The sequence below is a fragment of the Mustela nigripes genome, chromosome 6 (genome assembly GCF_022355385.1).
Source record: "Mustela nigripes isolate SB6536 chromosome 6, MUSNIG.SB6536, whole genome shotgun sequence".
Taxonomy (NCBI): Eukaryota; Metazoa; Chordata; class Mammalia; order Carnivora; family Mustelidae; genus Mustela; species Mustela nigripes.
The window spans coordinates 102,978,809-103,006,465 of record NC_081562.1 but is presented as its reverse complement, the minus strand read 5'-3'; the positions used below and the strand labels follow the sequence as shown (position 1 = coordinate 103,006,465).

Genomic DNA, 27,657 nt, shown 5'->3' with positions numbered 1-27,657 from the left:
TACTAAAGGGGCTTCTGTTAAGACTTTCGAAGGAGGTGAGGCGTGTACTGGTGGACACAGGAGGAAATAGGGCCTTTGTTAGGAGTGCCAGACCATCTGGCTGAATTGTGTTACACTGCTGGGTGGAAGGTAGAACCTGTAAGTCATGAACTGAAGAGTTCAGCTGAGCTTTTCAAGCAAAGTATGGAAGGCTGGGTCTTTGCTCGCTGCTTATAGTGCACAGTATAGTATAGAACAGAGAGAAGCTGAGGCAGATAAATTTACTATCAAGTAAAAAAGGAAGCAGAATCGGCTGATTTGGAAAATTCTCAGCTATCCATATTAGAAAGGATGAGAAAGCATACTCCCATGTAGACACCCCCCACGGTGTTGGACAGCTGGGTGTGACTGTGGATACAACCAGCCCCCTGGGCAGAAGGCAGGAATCAAGATGGGGTTATCTAGAAAGCCCTGAGGAGAACGGTTATGTCTAAGGACATGGATCCTCTTTACATCCACAGAAGCCTGCAGGGTCTAGAGAATTTTATACCAGCTGAAACATTGCCAGCCTGGACAGATAGGGGCAGAGACAAAATGGAATGAAGGAAGAATAATCTTTGAAAAAGAGCTCAGTATCTTATAATGTACAAGACAGAGTCACTGGTAAGGGGTCAGAACGGGTAGAACCGGAGACCTAGAGGCTGGGACCTCCATGGTCCTGGGGGCCAGAGAGCACTGAACCACAGAGGCTCACTCTCAGGCCCTGAGACCTACTGGAATTTTCTCTGCTGAGTTTCAGACTTGCTTGGGACAGATGAACCCTTTGTTGCTTCCATTTCCTCCCTTCCAGAATGGGAATATTTATCCTGTGCCTAGCTCAACATTTGATTTTGGAAGCAGAAAACTAATTCTCCAGTTGCACATGTACACAGAGGGAGAGGAATTTTGACCCTAGGATGGATCACACCCAGAGGCTTGTCCCATCCCAAATTCAGATGACCTAAATGAGAGGATTTGGGGCTTTTTGAGTGGATGACATTTAGATTCTAGACTCAAAGGAGGGGTGCCTGGGTGGCCCTGTGGGTTAAGCCTCTGAAGCCAGCTTAGGTCATGATCTCAGGGTCCTGGGATCGAGCCCCACATCAGGCTCTCTGCTCAGCAGGGAGCCTGCTTCCCTTCCTCTCTCTCTGCCTGCCTGTCTACTTGTGATCTCTCTCTCTCTGTCAAATAAATACATGAAATCTTTTTAAAAAATATTTTTAGACTCAAAGTAGATGCTGGAATGAGTTGAGATTTTGGTAGATACTGAGATGGGATTAATGCATTTTCCACGTGGACCAACATGCATTTGGGGGTTTAAAAGGAAGACTGTACTTGGCTCTACAGTTTCTCCCCCAATTCATGTCCACCCAAAACCTGATAATGTGATCTCACTTAGATATAAGGTCTTCGCAGCTGTGTTCAGGTTAAGGTAAGGTCATAGTGGATGATGGTGGGCTCTAAAACATTTGTCAATCTTTGAAAAAAGATTTTATTTATTTGACAGAGGGAGGGAGAGAGAGAGCACAAGCAGGGGGAGGGGCGGAGGGAGAGAGAAGGGAGACAGACCTGGGGCTTGAACCTAGGACCCTGGGATCACAATCTGAGCCGAAGGCAGACACTTCACCAACTGAGCCACCCACATGCCCCCATTGACAGATTTTAATAAGCAGTGTGTTTATGGGGAGGCAGAGATACAGACACAGGGGAAAGCCATTGGTGACACAGGCAGAGACTGGAGGGGCACAGCTGCAAACCAAGGAATGCCAAGGAACACCAGCAACCACCTGAAACTAGAAGAGGCAAGGAAGGATTCTTCCCAAGAGTCCCCCAGGAGGGATGGCCCTATGGACACCATGACTGTAGACTTCTAGCCTCAAGAACTGTTAGAGAGGGGTGCCTGGGTGGCTCAGTGGGTTAAGCCGCTGCCTTCGGCTCAGGTCATGATCTCAGGGTCCTGGGATGGAGCCCCGCATCGGGCTCTCTGCTCAGCGGGGAGCCTGCTTCCTCCTCTCTCTCTGCCTGTCTCTCTGCCTACTTGTGATCTCTGTCTGTCAAATAAATAAATAAAATCTTAAAAAAAAAAAAAAGAACTGTTAGAGAATCAAGTTCTATTGTTGAATGTCATTACATAGATGGCAATTTGTTAAAGCACCCTAGGAATCTGATACAGCAGGAATAGAAAGTGATTGCTTCTAGGGAAAGGGGATAAGGTGAGGAGTGGAACGGGCGTGCTCTCTTTCTTGCAGCAAATCTTGTAAAGCTTTACTTCTCTAAATGATTGGTACCTATAGCTTTGACTTTTAGAAAGGAAAGCTGTCAAATTATAGATCAGGTAAACCTGACAGAGTTAATATAAAAATAAATAAATCACTCTCACCTATGAACACCAAAGCACAGGGCTGATTCCAGAACTGTAAAAATGATTTAATATTGAAAACTTTTTGTATGGTTCTCCATTTTAACAGAGAAAAAAGATGACATTCTCCATAGATGGTGAAAAATAAAATTAAACATTGTTTAATTGTTAGTGTCTGTAAAATGCTTAAGAAAGTAAGAATAGATAGGTACTTTCTTCAGATGATAGCATACACCTGTCATAACCTAATAGCCAGTATCCTCCTAAATCCACAAACATGAAAAGGAATTCCCTTACTCTCAGGAACAGAACACAGTTGCCCAGTATCATCAAACCCCAGAAAAGGTAGTTAAAGAAGAAATAGAAATCAGACATATAAAAATTAGAAAGGTAGAGATAAATTATTATTAAAGGCAAGTGAAAGTATTGTATACTTTAACAGTCACTGAACTCATCCTTTAAAGGACCAGATAGCAAATGATTTCTGTGTCATCTTTTTCCTTCTTCCTTCTTCTTTAAAACAGTTCTTTCAAAATGTGAAAAAAAAAATCCCAGGTGCCTGGATGGCCCCATCAGTTGAGCATCAGACTCTTGGTTTCTGCTCCAGGGATGATCTCAGGATCATGAGATCAAGCCTGAGTCAGGCTCCTTACTCGGCTCGATGATCAGCTCCGTGCTCAGTGCAGAGTCTGCCTGGGATTCTCTCTCCCTCTCCCTCTGCCCCTCCTCCACCCCAAATTTTTTTGTTCTCAGTTGTATCAAAAAAGTCCATGGCTGGCCTTGTCCCAGAAGACATAGTTTGCAGATCCCTTGTATACCTGGAAAAAAGGAGAATCAAAGGAAAAATACAGCAAACTCAAGTAGAATTCAATAAATTCCATGTGTATGGAAATCAAGCATGACTCACAGCTATAAAAATAGCCTGTTACAAAATACAAAGAAAGCAAAGACCCTATTTAGAAGAAGCAAAAAATTAAGAAAAAAAAATTTTCTTTAATTTTTTAATCCTGAAAATAAACTTAACAAGCAATTCAGGCTCCATAATTTATAATTTTAATGCTACTGAAGGACACAACAGGAGATTTAACAATGCAGAGGCACACTGTGTCCTAGGATTCTCAACACCATAAAGCTGTCAAAGATAGCTCATCTGTAAATTTAATGTCATCCCAATAAAAATACCAAAAGGGCATTTTTTTGGAAATAGACTAGTTGGTTCTAAATTTCATGTGGAAAAATTACCAAGAATAGACAGGAAAATTTTGTCAAGATGAAAGTAACAAGGATGATTAAAACTACCATATATAAAAAACTATTCAAAGTCCTTAAAACGTGAATAGAAACAAAGATCGCTAACACCAGATAGAAAATTCAGAAATAGACTTAAGAGGGGGTGCCTGGGTGGCTCAGATGGTTAAACGTCTGCCTTCGGCTCAGGTTGTGATCTCTAAGTCCTGGGATCAAGCCCACGTTGGGCTCCCAGTTCAGTGGGGAGTATGCTTCCCCCTCTCCCTCTGCCTCTCCCTTTGCTTGTGCTCAGTCTCTAATGAATAGAGAATTTTTTTTTAAAGAAAGAAATAGATTTAAGAGCATTTATGATAATTTTGCATGTTAAATAAATGATCTTGGCTCAACGAGATAGTCATTGGAAGAAAAAGTGAAGGGGATGCCTAGCCTATTGCCTATTGACATCTCAGTGTCATGAGATCGAGCCCCCATGTCGGGCTCCACGCTCAGCGGGGAGTCAGCTTGAGACTCTCTCTCTCCATCTGCTCCTCTGTGTGCGCTCAAATGCTCTCTCTCTAAAAAAAAGAAAAATAAAAAACTCTTTTAAAAAAATAAAGTAATATATGCTCATTGTAGAAAACAAAAATATTAAGGAAGCAAAATAATAATCTCACAACCAAAGATAATTTAACAATTTGGTGATTATTTTCCAGCCTTGTCTTTTTCTGAGTGTATCATTTTTTTAGTGGTAGGTATGGCAAGATCACAGCATGTGTGATTTTTTATCATTTCCTTTAATATTATCTAATGAACATTTCCCCATTTTCCATTTCAATAATGGAAATTCTATATAGGTCTCTAACTTTTTGCTGGTTCAGAGCTCAGATTATATGGATGGATACCTTTATTTCATTTTATGTTATGTAGACAGCATCTCAGGAAGAAATATGCTGCATGTAACACCAGTGAGCAGCCCTCAGCATCTTCTGATCCAAGTTCATTGAAAAAAAGACTGAATGATATCAAAAGCCCTTCTTATAAAGTATAATACTTGGTAGGGTCAGAGAAACAGAAATGACCACGTATTTCTTAGCAAAAGCCACCAAGTGTTGGAGAAGGAAAACATTAGCAACCAACCAGGAGGGCATACAAACCTTCCAGAACCCGGTTGGGGAGTGGGGGTGGGGGTCGGCAAGGTCGCAAAGGAGAGCCAAGGCCACCAGAGACTGCAACCCAGGTCCTGGACCCCAGGGTCATATTTGCTATCAGCAAGGATCTTTTATTACTGAAGGAATAGACTTAATGTGCATTTTTGAGCACATGCTAAGTGACAATAATCTGCCAGACACTAGAAATCAAAGATTAATAAGATACAGGCTCTTGCTTCGATGGGCTTCCATGCCGGGAGATGGCGCGCGGGGGTTGAAGCTTCGCATGGGAGCAACTACAAAGCAGGAGGAGAACACCGTACAAAAGCATGCTGAAGGTGGTAGCAAGTTGGAGGGGCTGGCGATCCTCGGCCTTCCTGGGCTTGCTTCCGCAGCCGTTTGTCACCTGTCATTCTCCCCTGTGCGTCCTTCCTGTAAGGACACCAGCCTTCTTGGGTTAAGGGCCCAGCCTCTTCCAGTATGACCTCATTTTAACCAATTACATCTGCCACGACCTTAATTTCCCAATAAGGTCACTTCCTGGGGTTTATACGCACAATTCAAGGAACAACGCTTGCTTACTGGACTTTTGGGGGAGTGGATTAATAGACAAACAGAAACACATGGGAATGAGGTAGCTTGACTAGAAGCGGGAAGGGGCACAGTGAGTCCTGCGGAGCACACCGCTCTTCCACCTTACGCAAACCCATCCGCTCTCAGCCGGAATCGCTAAAAAGGAAATCCTTTCCATTTTTATCTGGTGAGGGAAGGCAGCCTTCCCCACCTGGCTTCAGACACACATTTGCATTGGTGCTAATCCTCATTCCCACCTTGTGCGTGTGAAATCACAGGATCCTCACTTCGTAGATAGGGACACTGAGGCGCAGAAGGGCCAGGTGGCCGGCCCTGCTACCAAGTGAGGGAACCGGAACTACAGCCTGGAACTCTGGGCCCACAGGCATTTTTTTTTTTTCTCATAAGAAAATCATTACTTTTTTTTTTTTTTTTTTAATTTCAGTATCATACATGAACAAATGTTCACCACAAAAAATTCAAATAATACAGAATGGCACCAACCAAAATGTTAAAAAGCCTCTTTACCATTCCCACACCACTCCCAGGACTAATCTCTTTCCCGGCTTTTTTTTTTTTTTTTTTTCTCTGCATTTACTGTCCAATATGTAGATTTACGCCTATTTTTAGTGCTTGTTTTTTATTTACATAAAGGGAATCACACTCTTCATGCTGTTCTGGTACTGGCGTTTTCCACTTAACGACACCCTGGAGATGTTTCTCATGTGTCAGCAAAGCTGATATTCCCCCCGGGTGTGCGGGCGCAGCGACAGGGCGGCCTCCTGGACTCTGCCCGTCAGGCTTCTGTTCCGACTGGTCAGCTCCCGGGCTCAAGCAGGGGGTGCCTATCGTGAATATCGCCCAGCGCGGTAAGGCTCACGGGTCTGTCTACTTCATTGGAGCTGCCACTTTTATGTGATCGTCTCCGCATTAGGTTTTCCCAGTTTTTCGGGATTTTAAAGAATGTTGCTCCACCATCCTGTACCTGCCCTTCTGTGAACAGCTGCGAAAATGTGCAGTATTCTCTCCTGAGCGACTTGCATGATAGAGACCTCTGTGATCTCCTCCTGCTTTGAGGTGGGAGGGTCCCCTGGAAGGAGCCCCCCTCCAGCCGCCCCCTCCCCACACCTAGGTAACAGGCATGTTACCTAGAACAGGCTGGCCACCCGGGCTGCACTTAGCCTCAGATTCCCTGGGGAGGTTCTGAATCAATACCTGTGCCTGGGCCTCACCCTGGGGAAATCCAAGTCCACCAAACCAGGGTAGATCCCAGGCACTGAGATTTTTTTTTTTTTAAAACTTCTGTAGGTGATTCCAACGTTTAGTCAAGGTTAATAACAATTAGCAAAGGACCTCTAAGACTTTTCTAAAGGGCCTGCCAAAAGATTTAAAACCTGAAAAGATAAAAATAAATAAATAAATAAACCCTGAAAAGATAAAGTATTAACAAAAGAAAGGGAACAAGAACAGAAGAAGGAAAGGAGTGCTTTCCACCCAGGGTGCTAAGCTGGTCCCACCCACCTCCAGCCCCTGGGGGGCCCCCACAAGTGGGGCTGGATCTTTCCCCTGAGCAGTAGGGAAGGGGGGTTGCATTCTCACCTGTGGATCTCTGGACAGGTGCACTCCCTCTAAAACAAGGCCCAACCCAACACTGGTGCTCTCAACCTACTGTGAAGGTAAGGACTCCTCCAATGGCAAAGGGACTTAGGGCAGTGAAATATTCTGTAGGATGCCATAGCGGAGGACTCATGACATTGTACATCCAGCAGAACCCCCAGATTGTATGACGCAAGGAGTGGCCCCTTGTGAAGTTCACAAGCCACGAACCTCAGCTAATAATTTTGGTTCATCTTTTACAACAAAGGTCTCACACTAATGACAAGATGTGAGTAACAGGAGAAACTGAGGGCTTGGAGGAGTATAAGGGAACTCTGTACCTTCTGCTCAATTTTTCCGTAAACCCACTCAGAAACATAAAATCTATTAATTAAGGAAAAAGTCTGCCCATCAGGAGTCCCTCCCTCCACCTCTCCCCACCTCCCCATCTCCCCAGAAGACTAGTTGAACCTTTTAAGATCTATTGATTGAGAAACTGTAGGATCCCAGACCACCACGAACTCCTTCGGGCTTTATAAGTAAATCGCTGGCTGATCATCCCAACAGCAAGGCGAGGACCGAAAGAGAGCTTTGCTCATTTTGGAGCACCTGGTGCCTTGTTGCTTCAGTCCCTACTCTTTGGGCAGGGCTGGGCAGGGGTGGGGGTGGGGTAGTGTGCCTCCAGCTCCCCAGGCCCCCTGAGTCCCTGCTGTAAGTCCTACCAGGCCATCCAAGGGTTAAGGACCTCAGGTTGGTGTGAACCCCTCACACTACCTTTTCCCTCACTTCACATTTCTCTGGCCCAAGACTCCTATTTCAGCGGAGGTTAATCTGATTAGAGTTAAGGTGCTAATAACTTGAATGAATGCCATTAAACAGTACTAGATAAAATCTGCATTTCAACAGAGGTGCCCAAAGGGCCAGAGGCTGGAATGTCAAGCATCTGGGTAGGGCCATGGGAGTGAGGCTTGGGAGGGGTCCTTTCCCTGACCTCTGGGGAGCCTCCCACTAGGTATGTAATAATCCCTTTCATGAGTGCGGTATTTTATAGTTTGTAAGGCAATTTAATGATGATTTTTCCAGGGCTTGTAAGGGTCAATACTGTGCTAAATCCTTGTATACATTATCTCATTTTATTTTCGAAGCAACTTAATGAGGTTAAGGACCTCAGGTTGGTGTGAACCCCTCACACTACCTTTTCCCTCACTTCACATTTTTGTAAGTTGTAGGTTGAGGTATCTTCGTCTCCATTTGGCCCAGGAAGTGTTTGAGGTTGGGTGAGGTAAGAAACTGCCTGTGTGTGTGGCAGAGGTGACATTCAAACCTAGTTTGAATTCTACTTGAATCCCTTCCTTTCTAATATATGGATCCCTAACTATTAGCAGAAGTTATGTGGAGCAGAATTTCTGTCACTCCTAGGTGACAACAATGGGTGGGACCTCATGTGCGTGCAGCTGTTGCTCTACCAGAGCAGACCTTCCCCACTCCGCACCTCCCTGCTAGTCATCCCAGGCCACTTGGCCCTGCAGGGCTAGCTAATACAATCAGCCCTGTTGGAGAGATTCCCATCTTCCCCAACCTGACTCTGCCTTTGAGCCAGCTTTGTGTTGGCGCTCGAGGACCTATAGATTGAGCTATTGTGGGCCAGGCCATGGCAGCCTACGGTAAAGAGACAAGAACCTGTAATTCACTAGTTCCTGCCTGCTCATTGATGTCTGGGGAAGTACTGAGTGTGAGACACCAAATATGGCTGCTGAGGTGAGGTCTCTGCCCTCAGAAAACTTCTGTCCAACACAGGAGGAAAGAAGGGTGGGAAGGAGAGGGGGGAATTGAATGAACACGTAGCTGATTTGAAAAAAAACCCACAAGGGGTTTTGAAATTGCCTCCTGTCTATTGAGAACCACTCATAGACTCGTCAACTATCAAGGGTTCCTCTAACTTGGTCAGCTTTTCTACAGTTGTGTTCATGAGACAGGAGACAGGATAAAGCAATGTACCTGGGGCCATTTCAAACCTTATTCATTCATTTATGCAACAAATTAATACCAAGTGCCCACTTTGTGCCTGGCACTGTTCCAAACCCTGGCGCATACAGAAGGGAAATAAGACAGACGAACCTCAAGCTTCTACTTGAGCCACCAGATCGGAATTGGGTAATTAAGTAGATGTATAGTACAACAGCAGGTGCTTTAAGAGCTAGGAAGAGAAAGAAGGCACATAAGGTGAAGGGAAGAACATATTATTTTGAATAATAATTCCATGTACACATTACGTGTCTCATGGGGTGCCAGCAACATCAATTCTATGGGAAAAGCACAGCTCTGTCATCTGAAAATAAGTTGAACTGTAAATACAGATCCCAGAAGAAATGAAGGCATCACACAGAGATAAGATATTACCTACCAGAAACAGGACCTGAGGCCCGGGCACAGTACTGTACAGGGTACTGTTGCAGAGTTTGACTCTGGACAGCTCTGGTTCAAATCCCACTTCTCTCATTTGCTAATTACATGACTTTGGGAATTACTTGATCTTTCTCATTTGCAATTTTCTCACTTGAGACATTGGGACAGTGATCTCAAAGATTGTGGCGAAGTTGAAAATTGATATTTGTAAAGTACACAACATCTTGACACAGTGAATGGTAACTACTGTTAATAATTTTTGCTATCAAGAGCTGAGATGGTCCAAATATTTCTTATTTTAATCATTGTTAGTAGAAAGCTTGATATTTATATTTGTAACACTTTATTTTTTCAAGTACTTTTACACGTGCTGTCTTATTCAATCCCCAGCAAATCTCAGAGTCGGGTATTATTTGGGGATATTTTCCTGGGAATGATATTATCCATATTTCCTATAAGAAAACTGAAACTATGTGAGATAGTAAAGATAAGACATAGTGAATGATAAAGCCAGAACTTAACCCAGACAGTTTGAGCTCAAATCTGTCTTCTCTCTCCCTCCTGTATCTTCAATTGACTTCCAAAGGTATTATTAATTTTACCTCCTGAATGGCTTTCAGAGCCGTTCACTTTCCTCAATTGTTAGCATCTTCATCCAGGCTACAAAGCATCCCTCCCATCTAGCCCCTTCTGGGCTTCAAAGTACAGAAACTAGTTTCCTGGCTTCCACTCTTTTCTACTCCTTACTGCTTAGATGACCCCTCCAAAAGTGATCATACCCTCCTTTGCTTCTTCCTCTTCAGCAGTTTCCTGCTGCTCTCAGGGAGATGTCCAAAGGCCAGTGTGGTATGGGTCCCGCCCACCTCCCTGACTCATTCCCCTCCACTGTTCAGATTCTGCATCCTACCTGCCCTGGCCTCTAGCTCCAGGGAACACAGCCTGCTTCCTCTCCCCAGGGGGCCTCTTCCGGCTGATCCTTTCTCCAAACCCAGCCATCCCCTCTCCAGCACCTCTTCCTGCTACTTCCCACTCCTCCTTGGTATGTGCCCCCTCTCTTCATACACCCTCCCAACAGGGATCAGGTTTCTATGTGAAATGCTCTATCAGCTAGGAATTTCATTCATCTCTAAGCAGCAAAGACACCCACCCCACTCCCCATCCCCACACAGTGGTTTCAACAAGATCGGTTGGTGGTGGAGGGGAAAGACAATGATGGGGAGAGCGTGTCTTTTCTCTCACGAAACAAACAGCCCAGAGACAGGCAGCCGAGACTAGTGATGAAACTACAGTGTCTACTGGGACAGAGCCCTCTTCCTCAGGCTTGTCAAAGGGCTCGCCAGAGCTCTGGCCATCACGACACCTACCTTCTGTTAGAGAGAGTTCCTAGCAGTCCCACCCAAGAACTTCTACCCTACTCTACCCAAATTGACTCAACAGCCACACCTGTCTTCAGTAGAGGCTAGGGAAAGTAAAATTCCAGCTGGGCCCTCTATCCCTTCTAACCAAATAGGGATTCAGCAACTAAAGAAAAGGGAGAGGGGGCTTTGAAGAGACCATCAGCAAGCCCTCGCCCAGAACAGTCTCCTTTCTTTCAGAATGCTTCCGCTGAGTTGGAAGTTACACAAGGGTTGGTTTGAATGTTGGCATATTGTATGGATATCTGCCCCCCACTGGGCTGTAAAGTCCTTCAGAGCAGAGGGTGGGTTTGGTGTTTGTTCCTGATTAAATTGGGAATGCTTAGGGCAGCACCTGTCACATGTAGATGCTCTATAGATATTTGTGAAATGAATGAATGAAAAGCATATCTTCTTCCTGGAGGCATTTGGTAGAGCATGCAATTCCCAGTGACTCTGTGGTGATGAGAATGGGGCAGCAACTTGACTCCTACATGTTTGGGGATCTGCAGACAAATGAAAATAACTGTGGGACAAGAAGTGATTTATGGCTTCACCAAAAGAGATGAAACACTGGATGGCTCCAGACGACGGTATGTTTCAGCAGGAGACTAACTCCTCCCTGGTCGGTCCTGGAGGCCACCTTAGTCATTGGCTCACTATGTGAGTATTGAATGGTCTAACATAATAAGCTAGAGGCCCAAATTCCTGACCTTGTAATATCATTAACATCCAGGGCTTGACTTGAAAATGGCAGATTAGGGGCTCCCAGATGGGTCCATGGGGTAAGCCTCTGGCAGATTAAGTCCCTGAGAGGCACACATTGTCCAGAAATCTCTGGCATACTGGAATCTTAGTAGAAAAAGTCAGTAACTCTTCAAAACTCCAACTCTTCATCAACATAAACCCTGGGAAGTGAATCATAGAATATTTGTCCTGTTAAGAAATCTTAGCAGTGGGGCACCTGGGTGGTTCAGTTGGCTAAGCGACTGCCTTTGGCTCAGGTCACGATCTCGGAGTCCCAGGATCAAGTCCCACATCGGGCTCCTTATTCAGCATGGGGGTGGGGGGCGTCTGCTTCTTCCTCTGACCTTCCCCCTTCTCATGAACTCTCACTCTCTCTCTTTCACTCTCTCTCAAATAAATAAATAAAATCTTCAGAAAAGAAATCTTAGCAGATCTTAGTGGTCTTACATACCAGGTCACTGAGGCTCAGAAAATGAGCTGTTTCACATGGGAAGTTAGAGAGAGAACGAGACCCATGACTCAGGACCGCACTCTTCACAGTGAAGCGCTCAGGATCTTCAGAGGGCCAGCATGCAGAGGGCCCACAGTGAGAACTGAGCCACCTTCCCCACATCCCTTCCTTCTTCTCTCCGAAGCTATTTTAAAACAAACAAACTGGAAGACAAACTGTCCATCCTCCCGTGGGCAGTTTCCTGGGAAGCCTCAATGTTCATCCCCTTAAATTCTCTAATGAAGGCTCTGCCTCTATCGCCAGACCCAGACACAGCTACACCTTGGTGCTGGGCTGGCTTAGCCAACTATCCGTCAATAAACCAGTCCCTCCAGGCAGCCAGTGGCTGCTGAATTGTGAGCAGCGATTTCATAGACCCTGCTCTCCAGAAACAGACTGCAGAGTGCACAGGCTGCGTATCTGAGACAAGTGATGAGCAGACTGAAGGTGCCGGACTGACCTTTGTCCAAAGAAGAGAGCCAGCTACCTCCTTTGCCCTTCATGGCACCCCAAATTTCAAGCAAGATGGCCCGGAGACCCGTGTAGTAGGAATCAGATGATTTCTCTTTTGTGTTTCACTTGAAATTTTAAGCTCTGGGTTTCTGACCTAATTCTTTACTCTCATTATTTTTCAATAATTTTTTGGTAAGTCAATTATTTATTGATGAACATAAGTATTAATAGCACATATGTAAGAATGACCTGTGAGAGAATATGCTAAAAATTGCTCATTGGGGGCGCCGGGTGGCCAGTGGGTTAAGCGTCTGCCTTTGGCTCAGGTCATGATCTCAGGGTCCTGGGATGGAGCCCCGCAGCGGGCTCTCTGCTCAGCAGGGAGTCCTGCTTCCCCCTCTCTCTCTCTCTGCCTGCCTCTCTGTCTACTTGTGATCTGTCAAATAAGTAAATAAAAATCTAAAGAAAAAAACAACTCAATGAAGATTGCTAGAATTATCATTTATTTAGTACACACTATGTTCCAGACACTTTGCACACATGATCTTTAATCCTCACAACAAACAGGCAAGGAAAGTATTTAAAGAGGGCATCATTTGCCCAAAGGCACACAGCTTTTTTTTTTTTTTTTAAGATTTTATTTATTTATTTGACAGACAGAGATCACAAGTAGGGAGAGAAGCAGGCAGAGAGAGAGGAGGAAGCAGACTCCTCGCTAAGCAGAGAGCCCAATGCAGGGCTCGATCCCAGGACTCTGAGATGATGACCCAAGCTGAATGCAAAGGCTTTAACCCACTGAGCCACCCAGGCGCCCCAGGCACACAGGTTTTTAAGGAGTGGAGATAGGATCTGAACCCAGTCCTGGCTGACTCCTAAGTCTTTGGTCTGCCACTACCGCGCTACTATTCAACTTTGCAGAATGTGCTTGTCCATGCAAACATAGGTCGGTCCTGTCCTTTCTACTTTGGGAGCCAGATGAAATGTGCAGTTGGTTTTTCAGTCCAGCTTTTGACCCGCTTTTCTGGGCCCCTGGACAAGCAACTACTTAGCAAGGGTCAGGTAGGGATGTGGGAAGAATTCTTCCTTCTGCAAATGGATAGGAAGCGGGCAGCGGACATTCAGAATATTTTCAGCAGAAAGGTATTCTAAGAGCGGTAAAACTGCTTAAAAGAAACAGGCCAAGATAAAAGGGATTTCTCATCCCCTTTACAGATGACGTTCTGCTAACACTCCCTGACACAGAGGACAGAGACCCATCTTTCATGTGACAGATTGTTTAGACAATGCCTCGCCTCTCTGATGGAAAGGGTCCTGGGGTTAAATTTCCTCTTAGGACTCTCCCACCCTCTCGTACCCCTTGAATCACTGGAGGGAGGCACGTCCATTGGTGCCGGTGTGAAATCAGCGACGCACAGCAGGGGAAGAAGGGCAGGAGAAGGGGACAGGAGGGGTACAAGATCCCACTCCAAACTTAATGTAGAGTTATCCATCAACCTCTGTCGTTTCTGACTCCAGGTTGTTTACAAAATCCTCACCCTAGTCTGCCCTGGGCTGCCTAAAATATTAAGCCCTTGCTCCTTCTTTAAGAAGGAGGCATTGATTTTATTATAGCAAAAGCAAAAACCCTACCTTCTGTCCCAGGCAAGACATACCAAAAACGGACCTGGGGGAAAGGGGGCTGCTTCCCACGTGAATTCAACACCCAAGAAGTACGGATGCTTTCTCTTACTATCCTGAAGGCATTCTTTATCCGCATCTTTATCGGCATCTCTCTCCCCGTCCACTGTTTATGAGAGTTTATCTGCTATAAGCACAGGGTTGGGGAATGGGAGTGTCAAGCAGCCTCCTGGAGTGAGTGCCACTGATTCAAAACATGAAGGGGTGAAGAGGGGAGGCAAGAAAGGCAGAGTCTCGCTCATTTTACAATGATCTGCATATCCCTGTCAAGCCTAGGACCTGGTCAGGGTAAGGGGAAAATGGACTTCTCTCTTCCCCTGTGCTCATTAATGAGTGAGAGGTGGGGGAGCTGCATGGACAGCAGCTAAGACTAAGAGCCAAGCGATGCAACACTAGGGACTCTCTCGTGAATTCTACCTGCTCACATAGAGGGTCCTAGCACAAGTAAGCCAACTGGTCAACCCTAATTCGGAAGATGGGCATCTCGCCTGATCTGAGGGTAAATGCTCCCCTCTGCCCTCAACACAAGCCTCTCGTCCACCCTTATCCCATCCCTCACAAAATAAATGTGCGCCCAGGGAATACAAATTCACTTTAATATGACCTTAGAGAAAGCAGCTCAAGGTAGGTCTATTGTCTACCTTAGGAAACAGTCAAAACTCATAAAAATTCCCAAGTTTCTATTATCCCTGTGTTCACCGATCAGGGACTTGAGTACATCTCAACTGACCTGTGAACTTTGGGAAACTAGAGCATTTGGCATATATATAAAATCTATGTCAAAACAATAAAATTTATAAATTTATATATATATATATAAATCTAATGTATATATTAGATTTTATTGATTTATTTGATAGAGAGAGAGAGTATACAAGCAGGGGGAGCAGCAGAGGGAGAGGGAGAAGGAGGCTCCCTAATGAGCAGGGAGCCCAATGCAGGGCTTGATCTCAGGATGCAGGGATCATGACCTGACCTGAAGGCAGACTTTCAACCGGCTGAGCCACCCAGGTGCCCTGGCACATGTATATTTCAAGGATTTGAGTTGTAAACCCTTTTGTGCAGTGTGACCCTGTCTCCCCTAGCCCGTCTTGGCTCTGGGCAGCCATGGGTGTGGGCAACTGAGTGATGGTGGTTGGAGACTGTCCTGGGCGCTCCTCCTGTGGGCTGTCTGGCCCGCTGAGCTTCTGTGGTGGGCGGGGAAGGCAGCCAGGCTTGAGGTTCAGTCAAGCATCTTTCATAAATTTACTTTCCACAGGAGCTTGAGCTGGCAGAACCCAAAAAGCATTTTGTCCCCAGTATGTTCTCCCTTGATTTTCATACCTTTCTGGATTTCAAGGGTAACATAATTCAAGGGTGTCTGATTTATGGAAAATAGCTCAGCAAAGTCTGGTTAGTGAAAGCTGTTTGATAACTAAGATGTCTTTCTTTCCCTCTTGGTCTTCTGAGGCCATCTACTCCAAACCCCACCCGTGACTAGAAACGGAGAAGCCTGGGGCACAGTGCAGAAGTGTATTTAATCCTTCAAAATACTCCATGATTCTTATCCCTAATTCACAGACAAGAACACTGAGGCTCAGCAAAGGACATGACAGTTTGTAAATAAGCAGAGAGAGCTTTGAATAGGATTGCCTGAGTCCACATCCCCAGGAAACAGGCTGCTCAGTCCCAAGAACACCAGCCAATAGTTCATGCTTCCATTGGCTTTTTCTTCTGTTTCCTCATTCTGAAGCCCTCCACTAGCAGGAATCTGGAAGGACCATCTCACAGTTCTCTAGGAAAAAGGGTCACATTTCTACTATGTTCTCACTGTTGAAAGTTTGCCAGGTCCTTAGCCACTGGTACTGGTGGGGAGCTTGAGAGGCCGTGCTCCTCGTGAGATGTATAAAAGTGCCACGACCAGTTCTAACTGCGACTGTGCCCCTGGGGGGCCAAAACAAGAAGATGCAATTGCTTATCTTCAAGACTCCTTCCTACTCTGACAATCTGCATGCCTGGGTCAACACAAAACAGACATCTCGAAGCATCTGGGTGGCTCAGTCGGTTAAGCATCTGCCTTTGGCTCAGGTTATGACCCCTGGGTTCCTGGGATCGAGCCCCACATCTGGCTCCCTGCTCAGTGGGGAGTCTGCTTCTCAGTCTGCCTCTCTCCCTGCTTGTGTGCTCTCTCTCTCCCAAATAAATAAATAAAATCTAAAAACAAACAAACAAACAAACAAACAAACATCTTGGTGCCAGAAAATGGTGCTGCTCTAGAGGTACCCGAAGACACAGCTGAGGCTCAGAGGCTGTGGTTCTAGTCACGGGGATTCAGATTAGAGCCAAGGGCTGTCTGACAAGCTGCAAAACACAGGAACACTTAGGGAGGGTTTACAGAATTTCTTTCCCACAAAATAGACACCCATCACCCTAGCCATGATTAGTCTCTCTAATAAGACAAAGAAGAAAAACCTTTAGGACCTGTTAGCCTGGAAAGACACAGCTGAGAATGGCCAGGAGTCTTGGGAAGAGAGGCAGGGTAGAGGAAATCAAACCTGACCACCTCCTTTACAGAGGAGCCGGCACAGGATAAGATAACATCTCGGAAAGCATATTGTCAGCTGTTTGGTACCACAGCAAGGACAAGGGATCTGTACTGTGTACAAGAGCGTGGGGCTTTCCCTTGAGGCCTTAAGAATAAGCAGAGGCAGGACTGCCAGCCACCCACCTGACAGGAGTCCAGGCTGAGAAGTATAATGGACTCCAAACAAAGCTGGAAGATAACTCATGGAATCGAAGGATTAAGAGTTAAAGTCAAGCATCCCGCTGTGGCTTAACATAACCAAAAACTTAGCATCATCATCCGCGTTATCATCCATCGCTCTTCCTATATGCATTTTTCACATTTCTCCTTTGATCCTCACTGCACCTTCCTGGAGCAATTCAGGGAGCTATTACCCCATTCTACAGATGACAACACTGAGATTTGAAGGGGTTCCATGAACTGCCCAGGGTCATGCATCCGGCTGAGCGGCATGGCGCCTCTTCCAGCTCCAGGTTGAGGCCACTGTCCTTTTGACCAGCTTTTGGCTCTCTTCTGTGATTCATTCATTCATTCATTCTTTCTTTCTTTCTTTCTTTTTTTAAGATTTTATTTGTCAGAGAGAGAGAGAGAGAGAGAGAGTGAGCACAGAGAGAGGAAGCAGCAGGCAGAGCAGGCGGAGAGAGAAGCAGGCTCCCCATCGAGCAAGGAGCCCTATGCGGACTCGATCCCAGGACCCTGGGATCATGATCTGAGCCAAAAGCAGATGCTTATCCAACTGAGCCACCCAGGAATCCCGAGTTCATTCTTTCAACAGATATTTAGTAAGCATCTTTGAAACATGAGAACAGTTAACTGGAGGAAATTTTCTTTCCAATCTCATTGTGCAATTAAAATATTGCAGTGGAATAGTGGGGCAGCTGGGTGGTTCAGTTGGTTAAGCATTCTGCTCTTGGTTTCTGGTCAGGTCGTGGTCTCAGACTCGAGAGATCGAGCCCCACATCGGTTCCTCCCTCAGCACCGAGTTTGCTTGACATGCTTTTCCACCCTTCCCCTCCATTCCTCTCCCCTCGCCACCCCCGCCCCCGCTCTCTCTGCTCTCTCTTGCTCTCTCTCAGGTAAATAAAATCTTAAAAAAAAAAAAAAAAAAAAACAGAGGCAGGCAATGCCTCTGCTCTAAAACCACCCACTGTCATCTCCCTTTCTTGAACACTTCTTCCCATGGTAATGAGGTCTTGCAAATCTGGCCATCCTCTCTGACCTTATCTTTTGCTTCTTCCCATCTCTCTCTCTGTGATCTAAGCACATGGATCTTTCAAGTACTTAGTGATTCCTGTCTCAGGGCCTTTGAACATGCCATTTCCCTGTTCACACACATCTGCACTATCCTCAAGAATTCAAGTCTGACTTCAAACGTCCTGTCCTCAGAAAGGATTTTCCTGACCAACCTATCACATCATCAACACACACGGGCCCTCTTATCACAAGACTCTGTTTTCTTGATGGCACTATCGTGATCCACAATTTTCTTATTTATTTTTATTTCTTTGCTGTCTTTCTCACCCCTCAGGAATGCAAATCCCAGCAGTGGGGGCTTTGTCTGTCCTGTTCACCAAAGTAGCCTTTTATCCTATGTTTTACACACAGCAAGCATGCAGGAAATATTTATTGAGTAGTCACAAATTACTGGTCAGAGCATTTACTGCATGGCATTCAATTACACCGTGTACTCTATGCAGCTGTAGGTGGAAAACAAGTCTTCTTCCGGTTCCACTGAAATCTAATCGCCTACAAGGAAAAAGTTGCAGTAGCAACAGTCAGAGGCACACGCCCTGGAAACCTAGATCAGAACACTTCCTCCATCTTTTCTTTGGTTTGTTTGTTTGCCTATGGCCTTAGTTTATGAACAACTTCTTCAGCTTCCAGGCTTCCCTTGGAGCCCCCAGTCTCTAAGAAATGCTGAATGCCAGAAAAGTATAACAAACTGTTAAGTGGGGGACAGCAACCTCTTCAGAGCAACCGTGAAATAAAAAATGCTGACAGGTCACAGAGGGGGCTGTGTGTCCAGCCAGAGCGAAGACTTCCACCCCTGGACTCAGAAGCACACTTGCAAGAACTCAGGCTAGCAGCTCCCAGCTCGAATCTCTTTCAGGAGCTTTCCCCCTCACAGCTGGCACCTTTTCCTTAGTTACTTCTCACTCTTATTTTCCCCTTCCCCTCTTCTCCCTTGCTTTTATGAAAGGAGCTGGAAAAGTCATTCACATGAAGGGATTAATGATTGATAACCTCCTGCAGACTAAGAGACAAGAGACCCATGCCAAAGAATAAAGCTATAATGGAATTCTTAGCATCTCTAGCGGTTGGATGGCAGTGTTCTCTCAGCTCCCTCTTGCCTCCAACACCGCCCCCCCCAACCCCGGTCTGGGGAGTCTTGGAAGAAAGACCTTCTAGGCCATCTAATCATGTTGATGGGCTTGGAGATCCTGAATCTATAGGTAAAAGAGCCCTCCTGCAAGGTTAAGAGCGGCATAGAGTCACATGGCCTGAAGAGAAATCTGGAGGGCATCTTCAAGAAGTGGCCGGGTCTTGTTTACACCCACCAATTTTGTGAGAAATTTCCACTGGGTATCTTAAAGGCATCTGGTTGTAGAACTCTTAACTCTTATCTCAGCCCAGTAATATGGAATGTAATCAGAGAGATGAGTGTGGGTTTAAGGAACTTTGAGAAATATAATTGCTCATTTACAAGGCACTTCTTTATAGCTGCAGGCATGGGGATAAAACTTGCTCCAGCTTCCTTGCTAAGGTTTGAATTATGTAGCATTAATATGACTCTGAGAAGAGCATAATAAAAATAAGTTCCCTTTATTAAACAACTCTTTACCTAATGCTCACGACTGTCCTGTGAAACAGCCATGCTCTCAGCCCCATTTTTCAAACAAGGAGAAAACCGAGGGTCAGGGCAGTAAACACAGCTGCCCAAGCTCATATAGCTAGGGAATGGCAGAGCCATGATTCCTTCTGATCCTGAAGACCTTCATCTTTCCTTGAATGTCCTCTTCACATTTGTAACTCATAGTAACCTACTAAGAATGAGCTTGTAATTCCCAATAAAATGTATACAATTCTACATTTAACTTCCCAAACTAGAAGTGAATGTTCAAACTAAGTTTTCAGTCATTTGCTTGAGTTTTTTGGGGGGTCAGGCTACATGATATTCATTTCTTCAAACAAATATTTATTGAGCAGATCCTCAGTGCCCCCCAGGGATCCAGCAGCAGGCCAAATGGCCCAACAGCCTTGTCTTCAAGGAGCTTACATTCTAGTCGGGGTGCAGACTAGAGAGTAAACAAGTAAGGAAAGTGTAGATGATGTCAAGTAGTGGGAAGTGTTGTGGAAGGGGTAGAATATGGAATGTGGGGGGGGGTTACGATTTTAAGTAGTCTGCTCAGAGGAATCCTCACAGAGAAGAGCTTTGAGTAAAGACATGATGGAGGTGGGGGAGCAATGCTGGTAAATATCTGGGGACAGCTCATTCTAGGAGTGGGGAACAAGGACAAACATCTTAGGATGGGGTGTGTCACTTTTGCTCAGTTAATTACAAAAATAATTAATTTTATGAGAAATATCAGTCTTGTAAGTTGTTTGGTATAGTAAATGTCAGCATAAGAGAAAATAACCTTTAATCTCTTGAGAGAGAGCCCAGAATGAGGGATTATCCCTGGAGAGGGCCAGGTCTGCTGGAGGTTAGGTTCTCACCTTAAAGGTGAGACCTGTAGGGTACTAGAAATGCTTTCTAGCTTGATCCAGATGGGATTCTAAGCTTAGATCATCTACTGTACACTTAGGTTTGTGTACTTCACTCCATGAGGTTATATCTCAATAAAAATGTTTTTATTTTTAATTATTTTTAAGGGGCGCCTGGGTGGCTCAGTGTGTTAAGCCGCTGCCTTCCGCTCAGGTCATGATCTCAGGGTCCTGGGATGGAGTCCCGCATCGGGCTGTCTGCTCAGCAAGGGGCCTGCTTCCCTTCCTCTCACTCTGCCTGCCTCTCTGCCTACTTGTGATCTCTCTCTGTCAAATAAATAAATAAATTCTTTTTTTTTTAAATTATTTTTAGGGGCGCCTGGGTAGCTCAGTGGGTTAAAGCCTCTGCCTTTGGCTCAGGTCATGATCCCAGGGTCCTGGGATCAAGCCCCACATTGGGCTCTCTGCCCGGGAGCCTGCTTCCCTTCCTTTCTCTCTGCCTGTCTCTCTGCCTACTTGTGATCTCTGTCTGTCAAATAAATAAATAATTTTTTTTTAAAAATTATTTTTAAAGAAGCCTTAGTTTTTCATTTCTGGCCTCTGAGTTTCCATATTCACAAGCCACGTAATATCAAAATTTTTAGTGCACATTTCATGGTTCCTTCTTTGCCAGCTTTGTTCAAGGCCACCAGGATTACTCCAAAAAACAAAAGCTTAAAGGGACCAGGGTTCAAGTCTTTGCTGGATAACCTTTGGAGAAATGATCATTCTCTCTGGATCAGATTGTTTAAAAGCTATGATATAAGGCTGGTAGTGATTGTATTCACCTTATAGAATTACTGGAAGAGGAACACAAGGTAAACTCTGTGGAAGTTCTTATTTTTACGGGGAAGGATACAAAATTTGCCACTCCAAAATGTGTATCAGTGACTTGCAGATTATTTTAGCCTAATTATTTTTAAGAAACAGAAGACTCAAGAAGACACTTTGACCTTCCCCCTAACTGCCCCAAAAAATTTAGTTGGGAGGACTTGCTCCAGGAAGGGAGCTATTACCACAGATAATGATAGTATAATATGAAGTAGGTGTGGCAGACAGGAACTTAGCAAATCTGTTTATTAAAATTCCTCTATGGGTCCCATTGTTTCAGTAGAGTCCAACAAACATTTGTTTACCAAACATTAAGTCTTTTTCACCTTCCTATGAATTGTCTTCCTTCCTTTTGAAGTCCCAAGACTCCTACCCCCTTCTCTGTCTTTCTGGATGGCATGTAAGCCTCAGCTACCTAGCTGACTGTGGGCCTCATACTCTCATGGAACCCTAGTTGGTTTGTAATTAAATTTGATTTTCTCCTGCTAATTTCTCAAGTCAATTTAATTCTTAGACCAGCCAAAAGAACCTTGAAGAGGAGAGGATAATATTTCCTCCCCAGCAAGGGCAAGATCACAGAAATCTTACATAACATTGTAATTAGGCATGTAGCCAATGGTTCAGTGGGAGTGCCTGCCAGGTCACCACTGTGGTCAGCTATTACCTGGGCTCTATGGCTATTTTCTCTTGAGCTTATCACCCTCTTCTGGGCACTGGGTACTGCAGAGTATAGCAGGTCCTGCACAGCCACGTGGCATTCTATAGTGAGGGGACAAAATGAGCCCTGTTACTTCGGGGTAATACACTGCTGAGAAAGACCCCTTAACTGAATTTGTCATACCCTAAAATCTCACAGGGTTTAATCAGTGGCCCTTTCTGTTACTACCACCTCAGCCCTGCTGGACTCAGACGTGAGTTCCCTCCGCAGGGAGACCAATGTGAGAGGCGGTAGAGTTATTCCATATGTCTGGACCCACATCACATAGTGGAGGCCCCCACAGTGGCCCAGCCCAGGTCCTAAATCTAAAGTTAAGTCAGCCTGTACTTTTGAGATACACCTATGGGTCGGGGGAGGTGGAAATGTAACATACCCCAATCACAATCCTCCAGCTCAGCTTTGGCTAGTTATCTTGCCCTGAAAAACAGAACCAGCTAGCCAATCATGCCATTTCTGCATTGTCTTTTCTCAGGCTCTATAGAACTCAAACTTGTCCCAGATCCCTCAGGAAGGGTCCCCCGTGTGAGGCACTACGCTCCCCCAATTCATGGATTATTTTCCTTTGAATAAAGACATCAGACTCACTACCAGATTGTTTTAGTTTTGTCAGTTGGCAGAGGTGAAGGCCCTGTGGAGCTGAGAAGAGCAGCTTTCCTCTGTGGGCAGGCAGCTGGATCACTCTTGCCCTCCCTAACCTCGCTCCTTTCGTATGAGTTTTCTGAGGATGGACTGCTCGCAAGGAGACGGTAATGGGGGGGCATTTTCTGTAGAGAATTTAAAAACAGTAATGAAGCTGAAGTCAATGGACCTGACATGCCACTGCAGTTCTAAACACAGTCATTGAGCAAATGCTCCCTGCCCCACCAAACCTTGTACTGGTCTCAGTTCTAAATAGTTGCTATGATTACTGTTGAGTTTATACAGACAGACAGCACTTATGTGATTCAAATTAGCCCATTTTTAGGGAACATTATCTTCCATATGGCAGTTAATTTTAAGAATTCCCAGCTTTTATTAAAAAAAAAAAAAAAAAAAAAAAAAGGAACTCCCAGCTATATAGTCCCATTTCCCTGACCCACCCTACCCCTGAGGACTCAGCCAAAGGACTCTGTTTCCAAGGGTATGTTTGCAAGGGCATATGATGGTTCTGAATTGTTGGAACTCTCCTCCAGACATACTTCATATCTTCACTCCCTGTGGTATCATAACTTCTCACATTTAAGCAGCTGATTTGAAATAAATGGTGTGATACATATATATTTTGGTCTTTGTTCACAGTTCCTGGCTTAGCTCCCCAAACTCTTGGAATTTCCTGAATGATGAGAGCAATGGGAGCATCTTTTGTTATAATATTTGCTCTTTTGTCCTTAGTTGCTGGAACCACTTCAGAGCCATAAAGGTGAAATGAGTGTCTTGTTATTCACAGCAAGCTCCTTTCCACCACAACCCGGATTACGCTAATGAGGTGACTTTTGGAAAGCCCCTAGGGATGGGGGCTGGTTGTCCAGGGAACTAACAAGGCTTTGAGTTTTGGAACTTTCAGTCACACCCTTTCCTCCTTTACCTCTCAGGAGTGAAGTTGGAGGTTGAAGAGATCGCCAACGACCAATGATTTAATCAATTGTGCCTTTGTAATAGTGCCTCCATAAAAAACAAAAAGGAGGGTTTCAGAGCATTTCCATGTTGGTGAACCCGAATGCGTCCATGAGCTGGAAGGATGGCACTTCCCCAACTCCACTGGGACCGAAGTGCCAGGGTTCAAGACCTTTCTAGACCTCACCCCAAAATATTTCTTTATCTGCTTATTGACTCATATCCTTTAATATCCTTGGTAATAAACCAGTATCTAGTAAGAAAACTAGTGCCCTGAGTTCTGTGAGCTCCTCCAGCAAATTAATCGAATGCAAGGAGAGGGTCATAGGTACCTCTTATTTATAGCCAGTTGGTTAGAAGAACAAGTAATATCCAGAACCTGAGATTGGTGTTGGAAATGTGATGAGTCCTGTAGGACTGAACCCTTACTTTTGGGATCTGACACAGTCTCCAGAGAGCCGGCATCAGAATTGAGTTTAATTTGTGGAACACCCAGTGTCCACTGAGAACTTGAGAATTGCTTGATGGTTTTGGAAAAAACCCTACACACTGAAAAAGATAACAACACAGTAAGCGTAGAGGCAGTGAGGACTTAGAGTCTTATTTAGGTTTAAATTCTAAAACACAGGAACGGAGTGTGAACTGCAAGGTATAATATTTTCTTTAGTAACAATTCATTTTGGACAATGTATAAAGTATTTCACTAAATTTGGATGATATCTTTAATATTATTGTTTATCTTTTAAATTTTAATTTCTATTTTAAAACTGTAGAACTAACCAAGAAAATGATTATTATGGAAAATAATTTTGAAAAATGGGGGACTGAATGAAAAAACTACCTATTCCAGTTATCGGATACACTAGGCACACTGAAGACTGAATTCCAACTTTGGACATATTTACTCTCAAGCTGTGTGCTTGCCTATGTATTTTTATTTTATTTTATTTTATTTTATTTTTTAAGGATTTTCTTTATGGAGCACCTGGGTGGCTTAGTTAGTTGAATGTCTGACTCTTGATTTCAGCTCTGGTCATGACCTCAGGGTTGTGAGGTCAAGCTCAGGATCGGGCTCCACATTGGGTGTGGAGCCTACTTAAGTTTCTCTGTCTCCCTTCCCTCTGCCCCCACCCACCTGCACAAGTGCTCTCTCTTTCTCAAAAATAAAATAAATTAAAATAAAGATTTATTTTTAGTAATCTCTACACCTTATGTGGGGTTTGAACTCATAACACTGAGATCAAGAGTCATATGCTATACTGACTAAACCAGTCCGTTTCCCCTCCCCCACATTGTTATTGCTACCATTCTAGGATGGTTTCAGGTACAGCCCCATTAAGATGCAAGGGAGTGATGCCGATGACATCTAAGATCTCTGTAGTTATTCATTCACTCAAAAAAAAAAAAAAGCCAATTATTGGGCACCTTTATTGCATGCTTGGCATGTTCAGAATATTGCACTTGACCCTAGAGAAAGTTATAGAGCTAAGTGAACAAAGATTTCCCTCTTAACTCTAAAATTGAGAAGAATAGCAACAGATCAAGGTTAACTATCTTAGACTTTAAATGACAATTATGGTATCATTTCCAAAATACACTTATTAAAAAAAAGAGGGTTTATAGGAGGAAAACACACACTTGTAATGTAATAGTTGATAAACAGAAAGCCCGTTTATGTTATTATATATTTATAAGATGAGTCCTAACCTGCTGTTGAGAGACCAGTAATTGTAGAGAAACTCCCTCGTAATGGTAAGCAACGCATGCTCCAACACCATCCAAGCATTTAGAGAGCCTCTTGACGTGTCTCTGGAACATGTTGTAAAGTGCATTTTCCTGATTTATTTAATAAAAGCAATTCTTGCTCATTATTCCTCTTATTATCATTGGTAATAATAATAACAGGGTGTTTGAACATGTTACTTTATTTCTGGGATTGGCCAGAAGGGAGGCTTATATCCTACTTTATTACTCATCTAATAGTGGAGACCTGTGAACCAAGTGGGGTACGCATGGGATAGAGAAGAGACACTGCCTTAAGGGTTGGGGGAAGGGTGGTCAGTGCCACAGGTATATCTGTGGCAGGAGGAGATCCTCCCATCCGGGTCATTCCTCAATAGTTGGATGCTGAGAAGATGCTGGTCCTGTCAGTTTCTCAGACCATGTCTGAAGGATGCCAAACATCACAAGTGGAAACGCTCCAAAATTGAGGTCGTCTTTGCTTTTGAACCCTTTTTGCCGTGTGGTGCTGTGAGGTCACATTCTTTCTGTGACATGCGGGCACCATGATGGCCTCTTTTATTAGAGCTTTGAAAAGATGGGTTAACAGAAACAGCCATGACCTACAAGGAACATGGAGTCTCTTATTTGGGACACTGATCCAGAAAAGGCAATGGTGGCAAAAACCAGCAGACATTGAAACCAATCCTTCTGTCAGAGCATGCGTGGAAACTTTCTCCCTGGTTTAAAAACAATAGCTAGCAATTTCACAACATACCAGAGTCTACAAGAGGCTTATGCTTCCTCATGTTTCCTCACCTGTGACCAGCCTGACTCCCTGTAGACTATTGGTTCAATCGTCTTTGCCCTGGACACAAAGGAGCTGAAAATCAACCAGGGAGCACCAGCAAAGGGAGGCTCCAACACTGACCTGTGTTTGAAGTACCGCTCCTTCATTTATCGGGGTTGGGAACTTAAGTAGTCTCTCTGATATTCCCTGCAAATATCTGTATAAGGCAAACCATTCGGGCCCATTAGGAGTCTGGGGCAAAGCTGTATGTCCAACAGCTAGCACTCAACCAATGTCATTCTCATTACTGTCTGGCCCAAGGGGGCTGTGGCCCTCAGGGTGTTTCCCTGTTACTCAAAGTCTTGAGGCATTCTCCTTTCCATATTCTAGGAAAGGTCAGAATATGGAAAGTGAATTGGGTGATTTTCATTTATTTCCTCCCAGGCAACTTAAAGATAAATCTGATCAAGATTTACCTCACTGGTTTAAAGACAAAATATAATAACTCCCATGCTTTAGATAGAGAAACTGAGGCTTGGAGAAGTTCGGGAATTGCTTAAAATCATGTAAATAAGCTGGAGCTTATACTCTGGGAATACTAGGGGTAGAGGGTTTTTTTGTTTGTTTTTGTTTTTGTTTTTTTTCCTCTAAGGGTAATTTCCACTATTATCACATTGGTGAACAAGAAAATTCTATCTGTAGTATGAGTAAAATGAATTAGAACCTATATTAGTAAACAGAGTTCTTTATGGTTCACAAATCATTTCCACAAAAATATCTCCCTAATTTTGTAATCTGAAATTTCAAAAGTAACACTTTCAAGATGAGTAGGACTATTAGCATTCACAACTGAAACTGAAATTCTGAAGTGTTCCCTGACCTGTCCGAAGTCACGGTGCTCAAGGAAGAAGCGCGCAGATCATCGTGGCTCCAAACACGGTCCCACCATTATGCATTATACTCCATTCTCGCACTGGTAAAGTGAAAACTGTATAGGTATTTTGCTTCAAGTACAGTTCCCTACCCTCACATCCCCCCCACCTGACCCCTTCATCTCTTCTCTCATTGCCTCAGGCTTCCAACTTTCAAATTCTTGCTCCCCAGTTTGGCCTGCCTTGATTCATACCTTCCTTTCAGATCTCAAGGTATCCTGATTCTTCATCTCATCTCCTCACTCCCAATGCTCCGAGGGCATGCTGCGAGGCATGAACTTGTAGATTCCTACTTAACCTTCTGACTTTAAAATGCAATCCTCCATAAGGGATAATCCAAGATTTGAGGCCTTGAAGTTTATGCACTTTGGGGGGCCCCCTATAGGCAAGAGAAACAAAATTAGGTACAGAGACTTTTGGAAGAAGCCCTTCCAATTGAGGGACCCTAAAACTCATGCTTCACGGGTTCATAGAAGATTGACAGACTGTGTCTGTCCCCATGTAAGATACAACTCTAGTCAGGCTATCCATTAAGAGAATCCACCTGGGGCCAGAGGCTGAGCCTGAAGGCTTTCCCACTTCACTCTTACAGCATGGTCGAGAAGGTGTGATGGTTTCCATTTTATAATTTGACTCTCCTCTAATTTATTGTTTTCCACTTGAGTTTGAGTTTTCTGGA

The 27,657-nt window shown here is 44.4% G+C and overlaps 1 long non-coding RNA gene across 1 annotated transcript; it reads right to left on the bottom strand.

Annotated features, from left to right (window-relative positions):
* Positions 1-2,701: 2,701 nt before the first annotated feature.
* LOC132020828 (uncharacterized) lies at positions 2,702-27,349 on the bottom strand. Its single transcript, XR_009405102.1, has 3 exons — positions 27,173-27,349; positions 26,927-27,019; positions 2,702-3,195 (listed from the first exon to the last, which is right to left on the bottom strand). It is a non-coding gene; the product is annotated as an uncharacterized LOC132020828 (long non-coding RNA).
* Between the last annotated feature and the right edge of the window lie 308 nt (positions 27,350-27,657).